Source organism: Temnothorax americanus, unplaced genomic scaffold (genome assembly GCF_048541705.1).
Source record: "Temnothorax americanus isolate GAGA-0224 unplaced genomic scaffold, ASM4854170v1 Scaffold8, whole genome shotgun sequence".
Lineage (NCBI taxonomy): Eukaryota > Metazoa > Arthropoda > Insecta > Hymenoptera > Formicidae > Temnothorax > Temnothorax americanus.
Window position 1 is genome coordinate 6262061 of NW_027509802.1, and position 14018 is coordinate 6276078.

The following is a 14018-nucleotide window of genomic DNA, read 5'->3' on the forward strand; positions in this document are numbered from 1 at the left end:
TTTGACGTAAGGACTGCCTTTCTTTACGGAGATCTTGAAGAGACAATCTTTATGGAACAACCATTTGGGTTTGAAGTTGATGATCGAGTCTGCATGTTGAAGAAAAGTCTTTATGGACTCAAACAGGCACCGAGACAGTGGAATAAGAAGATAAATGAGTTCCTCCTCGATTACGGTTTAATTCAGTCTGAATCGGATGCGTATCTATATTATATAATAATCGATGGCGTTAGACTGTATGTGATATTATATGTAGATGATGGAATTATCTGTAGTAACAATGTCTCGAAAATGAAGGACTTACTTAGTAAGTTAAGTGCAGTTTTTAAGATTAAAATCTCTGAAGCTGAGTTCTTTGTTGGAATGCAGATAAAAAGAGACAGAAAGTTGAGAACTTTGAAAATGTTTCAAACGGCGTATATCAAAAGAATCTTAAGTAAGTTCAATCACGAAAACTATGTCTCTCTCTATCCCAGCTGATCCTAGTATTAAGTTTCTTAAAATCGATGTAAATAATAGTATTAAGCATAACTTTCCATATAGAGAAGCTATTGGTTCACTTATGTTTTTAATGGTTGCAACTAGACCTGATTTAGCCTATATTGTAAGTGTTTTGAGCCAATTTTCAGAAATGCCTGATGAAAGCCACTGGAATGGAGTAAAGCGTATCTTTCGGTACTTAAAAGGAGCAATTGATCATGGCATTGTTTTCGGTCAGTTTAAAGATAACAATCTTGTGGCATACAGTGACTCTGATTGGGCAGGCGATGTGAACACTAGGAAAAGTACAACTGGATGGTTGTGTTTGTTAAATTGAGCACCAGTAGCGTGGTTGTCGCGAAAACAGTCCAGTATCGCACTTTCTGCCACTGAGGCTGAATTTATAGCTTTGTGCTCCGTGACCAAGGAGGTTACTTGGTTAAGAAGATTGCTTAACGAGTTAGGCTGTATACAAAAATTACCTACTACTGTTTATTGTGATAACCAGGCTGCTATCAGTTTAGTCAAAAATCCTACTGGATCAAGGCAATCAAAGCATATTGAAACGCAATATTATTATATACATGTGATAAACAGAGATCACAGGAAATCAATGTAATTTATAAACCAACAGATCAACAATTGGCTGATTCGCTCACAAAAGCGTTGTGTAAACAAAAATTGGTCAATCTCATGAATCAATGCGGTATGAAGGATATAAATTAAATGCGTAATTTTTTTTGTTTATGACAATTATTTTTTTGTGTGTGTATATGAATGATAAATTGAAAGCTGTATTAGAATATGAATTGAGTGGGAGTGTTGTAATAAGCAATTCATATTTCGCGTTCGTTGGACTCAGGTATTTGTCACGTGCTCTATAACTGATCAGCACGTCAAGATGCGTGTGCTTTTGGGGAAAGTGGGGAACATACCGCTTCACCGGTCGCACTCTCTGTAACGCTCTCGAACGACTCTGACGTTCCGTTCGCTCTTTGAATAAAGGCACGAGTCATATTATACTTGTCGCTCTATCTACCTACCTACCGTCTCTCATCACCATCCTGCCTGTATCGTCGGCTAATATTAACAACATATATAATCGCAAAAAGAAATAAAGATGAAAAACAACGAAAATATTGGGTACGACCTATATTTAGTATGGAGAGAAGAATAAAACAAGGAGCAAGTGAGAATCTTGTGAAGGAAATGCTGGCCGAAGACAGAGAAAAATATAAAGATTATTTTCGAATGCCACCTCAATTATTTAATGCGTTATTAACATTAATCGAACCAGTCATTATAAAACAATATGTTATTCGCGAACCTATTTCCCCTGACACTCGGCTCCAGATTACACTGCGTTATTTAGCATCAGGGGATAGTATGAAATCCCTGTCGTATGCCTTCAGAGTTGCACACAACACAATCTCAAAAATTATATCTGAGACTTGTGAAGCTATTTGGAGTTGTCTAAAAGATTCAGTTTTTCTTATGGACAATGAAGAGAGTTGGAAATCTGTAGCCGATAAATTTCAACGATTGTGGAACTTTCCAAATTGTATAGGTGCTGTCGATGGAAAGCATGTTCAAATCCAAGTAAGTTTTAAATGGAATATTGAGTTGATTTATATAATTAAAACTTTATTAATAACAAATAAAAGCTTTGTTAAATATAAAAAGATTTATTTTATATTCAATGTACACAATACAAAATTATGATAAAAAGACAATGTGTGTTCTTATTACAGGCTCCACCAAACAGCGGATCAACATATTACAATTACAAAGGCCATCACAGTATTAATCTTCTCGGAATCAGTGATGCAAACTATTGCTTTACAATAGTCGATATTGGTGCTGAAGGTAGGCAAAGTGATGGAGGAGTCTTTTGCAACAGCGAAATTGGGAACCGTTTCGAAGCTAATTTATTCAAACTGCCAAACCCGAAACAGATTGAAATTGACGGATCAGAATTACCTTATGTACTAGTAGCAGATGAAGCTTTTCCATTAACGACGTACATGATGAGACCATATCCGCGAAGTGAAAAACTCGACATTGGGAAAAAGGTATTCAATTACCGACTTAGCCGAGCAAGAAGAGTTGTGGAGAACGCTTTCGGTATATTAGTGGCTCGATGGAGAATATACCGAAGGCCAATCATCGCGAATGTCAGCAATGTACGTAAAATTGTACAAGCGACTGTAGCACTGCACATTTTTATTATAAAAAACGAAGCGCAATTAACGGGAAGTAAATCATATTTACACATAACTTTTGAAGAAGTGCGTACAAGTAACGGAGTTCGTAATGTGCTACTTTGTCGAAGCCGCGGCAATAACAATGCTATTGCAGTCAGAGAAGCGTATTCAACATACTTTCAAGGTACTGGTACTGGTGCGTTATCTTACCAGTGGGAAAAAACGTTGCAAAACGATTTTTAATTAATGACGATAATTTTTAATTTAATTGACGATAATTGACGATAATGATAACACTGAGGAACGCAAATTTTTTGTCGGGTTAATTAATTCTGATAGATTTTTTCCTGTAGTATAAGTAGTACTGTAAGTAGGTATAAGTTGGTAAAGCGTATACTTATAAACACTGGATAAACTCGTAAGGCTTGTATGTGGTATGTTATAATAAAAATATATTTTGCTTGAAAATAAATTGTATGTGTTTAAAACTAAATATACCTAGTACAATAATAGTTTTATATCATAATAGTAATTTAATATTAATGTAATAAAAAATAAAACTAATAATAAAAATAAAAATAAATAGAATAATAATATAATGTAGTAAAAAAGTTTCTTTTATATTAAATAGTAGATTAAGTAAACATAAAATGATTTATTTATAGTTGCTGGTTAATTAATTTATCTTGCTCTTCCATGAGAATAGTAAGGAATTTCACTTCTAATTCGGTCCGCTTTCTGTATGGCAGTTTCCTTAATCCTTCTCCGAGTAGAAGTAAAAATCCATCAATTCTATCAGGTTGTTTATTGGTTTCGCGTAATGTTGAGATAACGGTTTCGTGAAATTCGTCATTTGCCTTGCTCAATCTGTCTGACTTTCTTTCTAAAATATTATTAATTTTTAACATAAAATAAATTTATTAAAATGTTTAATAAAGTAATATAGAACCGTACTTTTACTTAAGTTTAAATCAAATTCTTCGGAGTTTGATGGCAGCGATAAGTTTGATACATTGCTGCTCGCATTGCTACATGTTGGTTGGGGCACCAATACTAAGTTTTTACTAACTTCAGTTGACATACTTTCATCTTCTTCATTGTTTTGAACGTTTGGCAGACTAGTACATGTTCTAGGGAGAAAAACAGCACTTTTAATATCGGATCGGATCTTAAAGAATAATCAAGAATCTTGGAGAAAAATTCCTATTGCGTGGATACTAATTTCAAGTGTCAAAGAGGACTAAATAAAATAATCAAGTCTGGAGTGTCTGTATTTTAAGTTTGTATTTTAAATACATTGACTTTTTAAACACAATGTATATATTAAATTATTAAACTCACGAAGATTTTTCTAAGACATCATCCAAAAACTTCATCTGTTCGTAGAACCTGAAGGAATTTTTTTTTCATAGTTGAAGTTTCAGCAGCAGACCTACTTGGAATGTACATATGTTATTTTTTTTTGCTTTTATATAGCAATCTCGAAGATATCGCCATCTTTTTTTGACTTGGGTTATATTAAATACTCCTATAAACACACATCAGAACCAAACAGAAAGTTTAGTTGCGCTTATATAATTGTTATACATGGCCAAAATATGTATATACATACTAACCTCTCAATGAGTATACTTCTTGCCACAGTGCATTTTTTTCAATGTACTTCTGTCGCTAGCTGGTGTTCGATGGTCAAATAACGCTCTCTTCTGGGATATGTAATATATTAAGAGCTCATCCTTATCAAGTTCTTGCATGTTATTATTTGGCAGATCATCATTTAATTCTAATTTGTATTCACGAGACACTATAAAATAAAAGGAATAATAATAACACTGGCAAACGAAACCTAGTCCTTCAGTATCATTGCTAAACGGGACAATATAATTTTTAAATAAATAACTAATGGCATGCTTTACCAAGGGACATACTTCGATTACTATAAATAATACCTACCAACAGTGACTACTAAATTTTCATCCACTTTTAACAGATGTGTTTCCTCATTAAACGGATGAAAGCAAGAGTGCTTCATCAGGTCATAGTTTCCTGAGAGAATATATCCGCAGTATCCACATTTTCTATCCTATAAACAAATAACAAATATAATAGCATTGCATTAATATAAAATTATTAATTCAAAATTACATTATTTAAAATTTAAATAGTTTTTAATAACATTCTTACGGATCTCTGTTGATGAGATTCTGACATTTTGTCCTATCACACATACAAGTATACGTCCGCAGTTTCCGCACGATCAGTGCGGATAAAATATAAACTTGCGGACAAAAGTCGGCGGAACGAACGTAAAAAAGGTCGAACCAATCACGAGCGTTCCGCCAATTCCGCATTGCGCATACGTTCCGTACCATGGGATCGCACCATGACGGCCTCGTTGAACGTCAATTCGCTCGGTTTTCTAGGGGTACCCAGTGAGTCCAGTGACCGCAGTGTGGCGTACGTTACCTTGCCGCATGCTGAATAAAAAACTGCTTTTTTCTTGTTTTCTGAAGTAATGTCGTTCGCCTCAAAATAAAATCCTAGTTGTTCACGGTATACTTCCCACGAATCTACCGAACCTGGTACGAACTCGGAAACCGATCCCACGGATCCTACGACTGTCTTTGGCGTTGCGTCTGTCATTTTCTAGGTTATGTTATTTCCTTAGACAGTGATTCCTTTTCCTTGGTCTTATTTTCCGCTTTTATCAACGTTTATCTTCGTTGCCAATATGTTATAACTTTAAGCAAGTATTTATTCAACACACACACACAAAATACAATAACTAAAATCGGAATAATAATGAGGATTGAAAATAGCAAGTCTGTTCGCTTTCACTTTCGTTTTTAACCTAACCCGTCGCGCTCCGTGCAACATTTTCTCGAACTGGTCCGTAGGGCGAGTCCACAACATTTAGCGTTATCTATTCCATTGCGTACGTTTATATGAGGATAATAACCGATCCTCTCGCGTATTGTATACCGCGGATAATCGTTCCTGGCGAACTTTCACTTTCGGTGGATAATATATTTATTCAAGTCACCGGTGTCCACAGGATTCACGCGTTTGATGCGTGACCCCCGCGAGGTAAACATCATCCCGCATTCCGCGTCTTCCGCCATAAACCGAAAGGTTGAAGGTGCCCCGAGCCTGAGATGACTTTAATCCGCCCAGGTGAAATTGTCACAAATATGATGGTATTGCATTTGTTATGAGTTCATATTATATTGCTATTTTCTATATCCAATATGAGTGACTTCTTTTTGTTTCGTCTTCGCCTCACCACGGTTAACGTCCTCCGTATACGGCCGTTAGCTGAACTACGACCCTCTAACAGGAAAACTGAGCAGCCGTCGCGATCGGCAAGAGCGTATTTGAGAGTTGTGTCGATGTTTGAGTCTGTGTGATTTAGAGTTATTTGGAGCTATTTAGAGTCATTTAGAGTTATCGCGTTGTTTAGAGTTAGCGTAAAAGGTGGAGTGGCCGTCTCCACACCTGGCGCCCAACTTATTCCGTGTTTGTGTTTCAATTTTTTCTCTGCTACCCGATCAGTATATTTGGACACCCGATAGTCGCGCCTAACAACCTCGCGGCAGTAAAAAGCGTCCCTGCGGGCACCCCTTACCCGGTTTGCCACTAACAATAGTGTCGTTGTGTATGACCGTTAGATTCCTCCCCGCCAGCATATTCTCCACACAATTCACTAGCGGTTCCGGAACTCCGTGTTTGATCATTGCTTCCCTAATAGCTATGTTCGAGGTGCTATCAAAAGCCCCTTCGATGTCTAAGAAGGTTCCAATAGCATATCCTTTTGCCTCTAGCTGTGTCTCTATCTTGCCCGTCAGTGATGTAGGGCAGTCTCTGTGGACCTACCCTCCCTGTAGGCATATTGAGCACTAGTCAGAGGGTGGTCCGCTAATGGCCCGTTTTTGAGAAACCTATCAATCAGTCTTTCCAGAGTCTTAAATAGAAAAAATGTTAAACTGATAGGTCTATAGTCCTTAGCCCTGATATGTCCGTTTCTGCCGGGCTTAAGTATAAATACCATTTTGGTGGCTCTCCATGTTTGGAGGACATGCCTTAGAACAATGCTCGCCTTAAAGATTTTAGTCATTGGGCCTACTATTGCTCCCAGTCCCTCCTGTAGAAGTATGGGATGTATGCCGTCCGGTCCCGGAGCGTTATAAGGCTCAAAAGAGCGAACCGCCCACTCCACTGCTTGTGGATAGACCACTTTTGCTGCCAATGCCCATGCTCTGGGCTTATAGGTAGCTCTAGGTTGTTTTTGGGTTTTCATGACTGAGGAGGACTTTAGAAATCCCGGGAAGTGGACTTCCATAAGATGGTTCAGAGTCTCTTCAGTTGTTTCAGTGAATTCCCCACTCCGAGCTTAAGGCAGCTCCACTGTGGGTTACTCTCCTTGCAGAGGATTGTGCAGAGTCTGGACGCTTCTGGGGCACTCTCGACTCCCTCGGAAAAGTTTCTCCATCCCATCTTTTTCGCGTTGACTAACGTTTTTTTGTAACCTTGCTGAGCGTTCCTGTAGTTTTCCCAGGCTCCCAGCGTATTTACATTTTTGGCCCTATTGAAAAGTCTTCTTACCTCAGCCCTGAGTCCCGATAGTTCCTTGTTCCACCACCAGCCCCGTGTAAAGGGGGGGCGAAAGGGGCCTAGGCCCCGGGCGCCGGTGTCAGGGGGGCGCCAAAAGCCAACAAGTACTTAACTAAAATAGGACTTCCGTTTCCGGCGCTTTTGTGAGTGACACGTGTGTGAGTGACTGGAAGAGAATCAGGGAGGGAAGAGTGTGAGAGGGTGTGTGAGAGGGCAGTGAGTGGGTGAGAGAAAGAAGCAGAGGAGTGAGAGAGAGTGTGTGAATGGGCGCAGGTCAAAGGGAAAGAATAGGGTTAGATACGGGGAAGGAAAAGTGACGGTAGAACAACGGTCAGATAGGTAGGCATAGAATAAAACAGAGGAGAGGGGCAGAGCGTATAGACGGGGACGTCACGAAGTCGCGCTGCCGCGGCGACACGCGTGAGGGAATAGGCAGGTTCGAACATAGAAGGGAAACTTATAGAGAAATAGAAGAGCAGGGTAGATAGGTATAACTGAAGGAAAATGGCGAAGGATGAAGGAAAAGCGGCAAGATTGATGGAATTAATTGGGGAAGATCAGGGGAAAGGAAAAGGGGAGAGAAAAGGAAGTACAGGCAGTATTGAATCAAAGAGAAAGAGAGGGGAAATAGAAGGCTGAGAATCCGAAAACTGGGTCTTTAACAGGAGCAAGAAAATGCAGAGTTCACCGCAAAAAAATAGAGCAAAAAATAGAGAAAATAATTACAGAAGACGAAAGAAGCTGGATAGAAGAGATAAAGAAGGAGATAAAATCTGAGATGAGACAGGGGATAAAGAAAATGTTAGAAATAACGAGGGAGCAAGAGAGGGAAATTAGACAAAAGATGGAAGATTTAAAAAGAACCATGGAAGAGAGAGAAGAAAAATGGATGAAAGAGAGAGAGAAAATGGAAAAGAGAATGACGATAACGGAAATGAAAGAGAAGGGAATAGGAAAAGAAGTCTTGTAGGAGAGTAGGGATTAGAGAGAAAACTAAAAGAAATAGATAAAAAATTAGAGATGAAAGAGAGAGAGGAAAGAAAAAAAAATAGTTATAAGAGGAACAAAAAAAAGAGGAACGAAATAGAAAAAGAGGTAAAAGAAATCTTAAAAAAGATAGGAATAGAGACGGAAGTGAGTTGTAAAAAGGTCATAGAAGATAGCAGAGAGGGAGGTGTAAGCGATGGCGGTAATAGGTCTACAAGGACTGGAACAAAAAAGAATGGTCATGATGGAGAGAAGAAGACTAAGAGAAAAAGGGATAGGTATAGATGATGATCTGACATGGAAGGAGAGAAAGATGAGATGGAATTTAGAAGACATTGCGAGGCAGGAGAGAGAAAATGGTAAGAGAGTAAGGGTAGGATATGGAAAAATACAGTTAGAAGGAAAATGGTGGAAATGGGAGGAGAATGAAGAGATATTACGAGACAACGAAGGAAATGTGTGGAAGGAAAGGGAGGAAGATTAGGAGAAGTAGAGGATAAAGGTAATGCAAAAGAAGGAGATGAGAAGGACAAAGAAGGTCAATAGAATGAAGAAGAGAACGTAGGAGGAAGAGACGAAGAGAAGGACAAGAAAAATAGACAGAGAGAGAAAAGGAAAGTCAGGAGGGAGGAGGGAACGTGGAAAGTGGCTTTCTGGAATGTGGCGGGCGTAACAAATAAGGATAAAGAGTTCTGGGAAGGGATAAAGAAATGGGGCGTAATAATAATGATGGAGACATGGCTAGATGAGAGGGGGTGGGAGAGGATAAAAGAAAAGATCCCAAGCGAATACTGATGGAAAGTGCAAATAGCGACCAGGAAGAACAAAAAAGGAAGAGCGAGTGGGGGTATGCTGTTAGGAGTACGGAAGAAAATAGAAGAGATGAAGGAAGAAAGAAGGTCAGAGGAAGAGGAAGGAAAAATCGAATGTAAGATAAGGATAGGAGAGGAAAGATGGAGAATAATAGGACTCTATATGTAAATAATGATATAGACAGGAAGCTAGAAGGCCTGAAGGATATGATGGAAGAGGGTGAGAGGGGAGTAAGGACTATAATAGGTGAGGATTTTAATGCAAGAACGGGTGGGGAAGGAGGTTGGGAGGAGAAGGACGAGAGAAAAATGGAAGGTGAAGGGAGAAGATCAAAAGACAAGAAAATAAATAGAGACGAAAAGAAGCTATTGGAATTCATAGAGGAAAGAGGTTGGATGATACTAAATGGAGGCGTGAAAAGAGATGAGGAAGGTGAATTTACATACACAGGAGGGAGAGGCGAGACAGTTATAGACTACGTGATAGGGGAAGTGGAGATTAGAGAAAGAGTAGAAAGACTAGAGGTAGGAGAAAGAGTGGACTCAGATCATCACCCATTAACAGTATGGGTGAGGGGTGATCCTGGGAGAAATCAGAGAAAAAAAGAGGGGGAAAGAATAAGAAGAAGAGGAATATGGAGCAAGGGGGGAAAACATAATTTAAAGAGAGATTAGGAACGATAGAGGGAGGAAACGGAGAACTACAAGAGGAGATAGAAATAGGAATATCAAGGATAAGAAAAGTAATAAAGGAGAACAAAAATGAGGGAGGGAGAAGGGTTAATAAGAACGGAAAAGGATGGTGGGACGAAAAATGTGAGGAGAGGAAAAGAGAAGTGAGGAAAGAGCTGAGAAAATGGAGGAAAGGAAGAGGAAAAGTAGAAAGGTACAGAGAAGAGAGAAAGGATTACAGAGAAATGTGTAAAAGAAAGAAGAAAGAGGAGAAGGAAAGGATGATAAAAGAAATAGGGGAAGCGAGAACGGAAGGAAAGGTATGGAAGCTGATAGGCAGAGTAAGAAAAAGAAGGAAGAGGATAAATGAAGAAATAAAGATGGAAGAATGGAAAGAGTACTTCATGGAGCTAATGGGGGGGGGATGGAGAATAAGGTAGTGAAAGGAGAAAAGAGAGGGAACAGGCAAGAAGAAGAGGAGATAGACCTGGAGGAGGTAAAAAACGTAATAAAAAAGTTGAAAACAGGAAAGGCAATAGGAAATGATGGAATACCAAACGAGGCGTGGAAATTTGGAGGAGAAGAAATAGTAGAATGAATATGGGAAGTTTGTAAAAAAGTTTGGAGAGGGGAAGGCTGGCCGGAACAATGGAAGGAAGGAGAAATAGTTCCAATAATAAAAAAAAGGAGAAGTTTGAGAAGTGAAGGATTATAGAGGAATAACAATAATGTCATCAATGTATAAGATATACACAGCGATACTGGCGGAAAGGTTAAGGAAGGAGGTCGAGACGAAGAATTTGATTCCAGATAATCAGACAGGATTCAGAAAAAGAATGGGGACGATGGATCAAATATTCGCTCTGAACTATCTGGTAAACAGACAATTGGGTAAGGAGAAAGGAAAGATGACAGTATTTTTCATAGATTTGAAAGCGGCATTCGACTCAGTGGACAAGGAAGTATTAATTAGGGCGATGATAGAGAGAGGAGTGAGGCAGGGTTTAATAGACAGGGTTAAGGAGGTATTGAGAGAAACAAAGAGTAGGGTAAGAATAGGAGGAGAGTGTGGAGGCGCATTTTGGATGGCGAAGGGCGTGAGGCAAGGATGCCCATTGAGCCCGATACTCTTTAACATATTAATCGCGGATTTAGAAGATTATATGAAGAGGAGGATGGGGAGGCGTGAAACTGAGAGGGGGAAAGATTTATACGTTAATGTATGCGGATGACATTGCACTGATGGCAGAGGAGGAACAGGACATGAGATCGATGATAAGCAGATTTGAGGGTTACCTGGACAAGAAGGAACTAATATTGAGTATAGAGAAATAAAAAATAATGAGGTTCAAAAAGGGAGGAGGAAGGAAGAGGAAGTATGACTGGAGATGGAAAGGAAAGAAATTAGAAGAAGTAAAGGAATTTAATCGTATATTATCTTGGATATACGCTGAAGGGAAATGGGAGACAAGAGGCGCACATCAGAGAGAGAAGAAGGAAGGCGGCGAGAGTGATGAGGGAAGTATGGGGGATGGGAAAAAGAATGTGGAAAAAGGACTGGAGAAGAAGGATCTGGTTGTATGATACTCTGATATGGACAGTGATATGGGATACGGGGCAGAAGTGTGGGGGTGGAAGGAAAGGGTGGAGGTAGAAAGTATACATGAGAGATATATCAGATGGATATTTGAGCTAAACTGGAGGACACCCGGATATATGGTGAGAAATGAAGTGGAGAGGGAGAAGATGAGAGGCAGAACAAGCAAGAAAGCTTGGAAGTTCGAAAAGAAATTAGAGGAAGGTAACGGGGGGGAATAGCGAGGAAATGTCTAGAGAAAATGAAAGAGAGATGGAAGAAAGGGAAGATAATAGGAAAGTAGGAACAAGAAAAAAAAGTTATCTGGAAGAGCTGGGAATGAGAGCTGAAGAGGAGGAAGAGTTAGAAGTTGAAAACCTGGAGAGCAGAGAGAAGGCGAAGCAAAAACAGGAAAGGATGGAAAAGATCGTAGACTCGAAATACAACCGGTGGTATAAATTTATAAGGAAGGACGGGATTCCAGGATACTTAGAGAAAAACTAGGAGGAAGAAAGGTGGAGTAGGATATGCGAAAGGGAGGAGGAAACTTGGGAACACATATGGGAGGAATGTACGAGATGGGAGAAATGGGATGGAGAAGGGTGGCAGGATGTAGTGGAGAATTTACTAGGAGAGGGGGGAGAGGGAGAGGAATGGATGAAAGCGATAGAGGAAATGCGACAAGAGGAAGGGAGGAGAAGGGAAATGAGGATGAGAGAGCAGTGTGATTGAGACGTATGAGAGAAAAATATGAAAGGAAGGAAGCAAAGGAAACGGAAGTCCAACTTTAGAAAATAAGTTAGTGTTAGAAACGGACATTAAAGATCGTAAAGAGATTGTGTAAGTGTAGACATCTGTGAGCATAATAGATTGTAAGCGGCGATTCGATAGCAGGCTCATAGATGGCATCGATATTACAGTTATCTATTTATCTTCAGCGTTAAGTGTTTCGCGCACGCGGCGACGACGACGTCGCGCCCTAGCGCCGGAAAACGATTCGAAACGACGATACTGCGCAAGCGTAAAACGTATCGAGATGAACGTGAAGCCCGCCGGGAAGGTATTCGTCTTCCGGCTAGCGAGGCGAAGAGTTGCGTTCCTTCTACCGGCGTCGTATATATTCGTAAATTGTGACGCGAGTGCAATCCGCCAGACTATTGAGTCTGAGATTAACTCGAGCTATTCCAAGGACGTCTCCGCAACATCAGAGGAGACATTTCAGTATGGATTAGAGGCGATGACAAGCACCTCTCACGATATACGACGGAAGGAAGGACGAACTTAGCCATTTTTCAACCTGGATTCGGCAAACGGACAATCGCGGCCATTTTGCACATTGCAAAGGTTTTGGTCGATGACCATCTTATCCAAAGATAGACGGCGGATGCTTTCAGGTAACATATCGAACTCGTGTAACTCAGAGATCCATTAAGAGATTGATCGGCAACTCTCAAGCGGATTATGATGAACGCAATGTTCTATCATAAATGCGATCGTCTGATTACAAAGTTCGAGAAAGCACGGGGCGAAGGATAGCGTCCTCGCATTTCACGGGGCGACGGATTACATCCTCGCAGAACGGCTATATTAATGCCGACTATTCCGAAATTAATTATCGGTCTGAGCTCAGTCGAATTAAAGTCACGTTTACATGGTTGCAACCCGCGAATAACGCCATTGATTTTTCATATGCAATTGTTTAACTTATGTTCTCGATGCACACGTGAGTCGAATCTTCACGTATAATTGCGATTATTTTAACGAATTATGATTTATTCTATGGCTACTTGCCAATTATTTAAGTGTACGAAGCACTATATTGTTCATGAAAAGTTACTTATCGTTTAATTTAGTTCGTTCTTCAAGCATTAACATATATATTATTGATTCAAAATACATATAATCTGAATTACCATATAAGTTACTGTGCCGATTGATAGCTAGAAAGAACGTTATATTGCAGTTACCGAATCTCACGTAATATTTATAAGAGACTAAATGTTCACTCGAATGCTTCACGTTGCATATGTTCCTTTTCTTATACTTTAAGTGAGATACATATATATGAATTGGGATCGATGAACTCTCAATCGACACAGTACTTAAATTATATGCTTTGTATAATATTGCTCTAATTATTTAACCTGCGTTTGAAATTATATGCTTAACTTGTATGATCCTTTCTTGAAACAGAAACAAAGATTGAAATCACTTGGTGGTTTATCTGGTTGAGAATCAGAATAACGGATTTCTGTTCTCTTAAATTCAATCTTGATGAGAGACTAATTTCTTTTTATGACGCATGAGAAAGGATTATGCAAGAATAATTCAATATTGTCTGATTCTGTGCTTATTCTATATGTTCTTGATAAAACATTAATTCTGATAACTTTACTGATTGTAATCAAACCACAGCGAAAATACACAATCTCTTTACCGACTAAATCACAAGTAAAGTATCGTTCCCTTTTTTCTATAATTTCTATAGCTCAGGTTCCTGCGCGAACTTGTACATTTCAAACAGTTAGAATTAAGTTAGATATTAGATATAAATTAAGAGCGATTAAGCGAGAAGCGATTGAGGCGCAGGAGAGCAAGCGAGAGAGCGGGAGAGCGAGAGAGAGAGGACAGGCAGGGATAGGAAGCGCGAGCAATTGTAAAAGTTTGGGTACGTTC

The 14018-nt window shown here is 39.4% G+C and overlaps 1 protein-coding gene and 1 pseudogene across 2 annotated transcripts in view; one reads left to right on the forward strand and one right to left on the reverse strand.

Annotated features, from left to right (window-relative positions):
• LOC143907328 (uncharacterized) overlaps nucleotides 1–14018 on the forward strand; it is a 156163-nt gene that overhangs the window by 47972 nt on the left and 94173 nt on the right. The window lies entirely within an intron of this gene.
• Nucleotides 3343–7862, reverse strand: LOC143907098 (uncharacterized; annotated as a pseudogene). The gene is made up of 6 exons (XR_013259721.1): nucleotides 4869–7862; nucleotides 4638–4767; nucleotides 4301–4488; nucleotides 4026–4212; nucleotides 3639–3814; nucleotides 3343–3567 (listed from the first exon to the last, which is right to left on the reverse strand). The product of XR_013259721.1 is annotated as an uncharacterized LOC143907098 (transcript).